This window comes from Lolium rigidum, chromosome 3 (assembly GCF_022539505.1).
Source record: "Lolium rigidum isolate FL_2022 chromosome 3, APGP_CSIRO_Lrig_0.1, whole genome shotgun sequence".
Lineage (NCBI taxonomy): Eukaryota > Viridiplantae > Streptophyta > Magnoliopsida > Poales > Poaceae > Lolium > Lolium rigidum.
In genome coordinates, this window is record NC_061510.1 from 403,852,706 (window position 1) to 403,857,093 (window position 4,388).

The window sequence follows — 4,388 nt, forward strand, 5'->3', positions numbered from 1 at the left end:
AGGGTGCTCGGTGGCCAGCTGGTGGACGGGAGGGGCTTAAATGTCCTTAGGCCTGGCCCAAAGGCCTTTAGTCGCGGTTGGCCAGGCCAACCGCGACTAAAGCCCCTCCCCTATATATACCACTCAGCCCACAGCACTTAGCCATTTGGTGCCACTTCTCTTCACAAATTTCACAAGGGGTGTAGGGTTTGCTTTTGGCTCCTCTTATGCACACAAGGTGTTTGATGAAATGTTCCAAGAGCATGAAACAAACATGATATGAAGTGTCGGAGCCACACTTGATCGAGCTTCCTCATTTATTTTTTCCTCCTCGATCGCGGTTAGCAACAACTTGAACCTTTCATATATATGTGTCATTGATAAAATATGCATATGTGTGTAGTTCATTGTTTAATTTCTATTTAGTTTAACAAATGCATGATGGTTAATTATATATTTTATATTATAATAATGCAGATGAATCGGCAATGGATGTACGCTAACCGACTCTCCGGCGAATTCACTACGGGTTTGAAAGATTTCCTCGCAGTGGCTAATGCGAACAAGCAGGGGGGTTTTGTTATCTGTCCATGTGTTGGCTGTAAGAATCAGAAGGGTTACTCTTCCTCAAGGGAAGTTCACCTGCACCTGATTTGGCATGGTTTCATGCCAAGCTATAATTGTTGGACCAAGCATGGAGAAAGAGGGGTTATAATGGAAGAGGATGAAGAAGGGATGATTTCATCGATGAAAGCTATCTTGCTCATTTCGGTGATACTTTCATGGAGGATGCTGAAGGTGAAGGGGAAGGTGAAGGGGAAGGTGAAGAAGAGGCACGTGATGAGCCCGTTGATGATCTTGGTTGGACCATTGCTGATGCACGGAGACGCTGCGAAACTGAAAAGGAGAGGGAGAATTTGGATCGCATGTTAGAGGATCACAGAAAGGCGATGTACCCCGGATGCGATGATGGTCTGAAAAAGCTGGGCTGCACACTGGATTTGCTGAAATGGAAGGCACAGGCAGGTGTAGCTGACTCGGCATTTGAAAACTTGCTGAAAATGTTGAAGAATATGTTTCCAAAGAATAACGAGTTGCCCGCCGGTACATACGAAGCAAAGAAGGTTGTCTCGCCCTCTAGGTTTAGATGTTACGAAGATACATGCATGCATCAACGATCGCATCCTCTACCGCGGTGAATACGAGAATTTGAATGAATGCCCGGTATGCACTGCATTGCGTTATAAGATCAGAGGCGATGACCCTGGTGACGATGTTGAGGGCCAGAAACCCAGGAAGAAGGTTCCCGCCAAGGTGATGTGGTATGCTCCTATAATACCACGGTTGAAATGTCTGTTCAGGAACAAAGAGCATGCCAAGTTGTTGCGATGGCACAAAGAGGACCGTAAGTCGGACGGGGAGTTGAGACACCCCGAAGATGGAACGCAATGGAGAAAGATTGACAGAGAGTTTAAAGATTTTGCAGCTGACGCGAGGAACATAAGATTTGGTGTAAGTACAGATGGCATGAATCCTTTTGGCGAACAGAGCTCCAGCCATAGCACCTGGCCCGTGACTCTATGCATCTACAACCTTCCTCCTTGGTTGTGCATGAAGCGGAAGTTCATTATGATGCCAGTGCTCATCCAAGGTCCGAAGCAACCCGACAACGACATCGATGTGTACCTAAGGCCATTAGTTGATGAACTTTTACAGCTGTGGGGAAGACCTGGTATCCGTGTGTGGGATGAGCACAAAGAAGAGGAATTTGACCTACGAGCGTTGCTTTTCGTAACCATCAACGATTGGCCTGCTCTTTGTAACCTTTCAGGACAGTCAAATAAGGGATACAATGCATGCACGCACTACTTACATGAGACTGATAGTGTACATTTGCCAAATTGTAAAAAGAACGTGTACCTTGGGCATCGTCGATTTCTTCCGAAAAATCATCCAGTAAAAAAGAGAGGCAAGCATTACAACGGCAAGGCAGATCACCGGCCGAAGCCTGCGGAACGCACTAGTGCTGAGGTATTTGATATGGTCAAGGATTTGAAAGTCATCTTTGGAAAGGGTCCTGGCGGAAAATCAATTCCGAAGGGAGCTGACGGGCACGCACCCATGTGGAAGAAGAAATCTATATTCTGGGAGCTAGAATATTGGAAAGTCCTAGAAGTCCGCTCTGCAATCGACGTGATGCACGTTACGAAGAATATTTGCGTGAACCTCCTAAGCTTCTTGGGCGTGTATGGGAAGACAAATGATACAAAGGAAGCACGGCAGGACCAGCAACGTTTGAAAGAACCTGATAACCGGCATCCGGAATGGTTTCAAGGTCGTGCCAGCTACGCTCTGACCAAAGAAGAGAAGGTCATCTTTTTTTGAATGCCTGAGCAGTATGAAGGTCCCGTCTGGATTCTCGTCCAATATAAAGGGAATAATAAACATGGCGGAGAAAAAGTTCCAAAACCTGAAGTCTCACGACTGCCACGTGATTATGACGCAATTGCTTCCGATTGCTTTGAGGGGGCTCCTGCCGGAAAATGTTCGAGTAGCCATTGTGAAGCTATGTGCATTCCTCAATGCAATCTCTCGGAAGGTAATCAATCCAGAAGTTCTACCACGGTTACGGAACGATGTGGTCCAATGTCTTGTCAGTTTCGAGTTGGTGTTCCCGCCATCCTTCTTCAACATTATGACGCACCTCCTGGTTCACCTAGTCGAAGAGATTTCCATTCTCGGTCCTGTATTTCTACACAATATGTTCCCCTTCGAGAGGTTCATGGGAGTATTAAAGAAATATGTTCGTAACCGTGCTAGGCCGGAAGGAAGCATCGCCAAGGGCTATGGAAATGAGGAGGTAATTGAGTTTTGTGTTGACTTTGTTCCCGACCTTAAGCCGATTGGTCTTCCTCGATCGCGGCACGAGGGGAGACTAAGTGGAAAAGGCACGATCGGAAGGAAATCAACGATATGTATGGACGGCCATTCTCTCGACTGAAGCACACCACACAGTTCTGACCAATTCCAGCTTGGTGGCTCCGTACTTTGAGAAACACAAGAATATTTTACGCTCGGACAACCCGGGGAAGCCTGAATCCTGGATTAGGAAGGCCCGCATGGAGACTTTCGGCAGTTGGTTGAGAAAACATTTAATGAGTGACAATGCTGTTGTAGATCAACTGTACATGTTGGCCAAGACACCATCTTCGACTATAACGACTTTCCAAGGGTACGAGATAAATGGGAATACATTTTACACGATCGCCCAAGATAAAAAGAGCACCAACCAAAACAGTGGTGTCCGCTTTGATGCAGCAACCGAGAATGGGCAAAAGGTCACATATTATGGTTACATAGAGGAGATATGGGAACTTGACTATGGACCCTCCTTCAAGGTCCCTTTGTTCCGGTGCAAATGGTTCAAGCTAACAGGAGGTGGGGTAAAGGTGGACCAGCAATACGGAATGACAATGGTGGATTTCAACAATCTTGGTTACCTTGACGAACCATTCGTCCTAGCGAAAGATGTCGCTCAGGTTTTCTATCTTAAGGACATGAGTAGCAAACCGAGGAAACGGAAAGATAAGAAAACGATCAGTACATCATGCGATGATCCAAAGCGCCACATTGTTCTTTCAGGGAAAAGAAACATCGTGGGAGTGGAGGACAAGACAGACATGTCAGAAGATTATAATATGTTTGCTGAAATTCCGCCCTTCAAAGTGAACACCGACCCAAGCATTAAGTTAAATGATGAGGATGCTCCATGGATACGGCACAATCATAAGCAAGCAGGGACACAAGGAAACAAATGATGTGTAATAATTTATTGTACCAAACATTGTTGAATGGATCATGTGAATTATATTACCCGTGATGTGTTTGGTGTCCATTTTCGAATGATTCAATTGACTCGAGATAGCACTGATGATACATGAAATTTGGAGTGATTCAGTCATACTCCTGCATACAGGAAATTTGGAGTGACTAAGTCATACTCGTGCATACATGAAATTTGGAGTGACTAAGTCATACTCCTACATACAGGAAATTTGGAGTGACTAAGTCATACTCCTGCATACATGAAATTTGGAGTGATTTAGTCATACTCCTGCCTAGGCGTATAATATGCATACTCATAGTCTTCATAGCCGCCGCCGTTGTACTGGTAGTCGTCGCCTTCTAAGTTGCCGGCGTCGTCGTCGCTGCTGTCGTCGCTGTCGTCGTGCGGCGCTCGTGGCTCGAACTGAGGGTAGCGCAGGCGGGGGATATCGCCGGCCGTGATGTAGTCCATGACGCTCGCGAGTCCGGCCGTACCACCATAGCCGACGGCCGGCCTCGTGGAAGTTTCCGGGAGGCGGACCGTCCTCCTCATACCCGGCGAGCGCCCTCTCACGCCGATTGAT

The 4,388-nt window shown here is 46.6% G+C and overlaps 1 pseudogene; it reads left to right on the forward strand.

Moving 5' to 3' along the window:
- The first annotated feature begins 471 nt into the window (after positions 1-471).
- On the forward strand, positions 472-3,761 carry LOC124702261 (annotated as a pseudogene).
- The last annotated feature ends 627 nt before the right edge of the window (positions 3,762-4,388 follow it).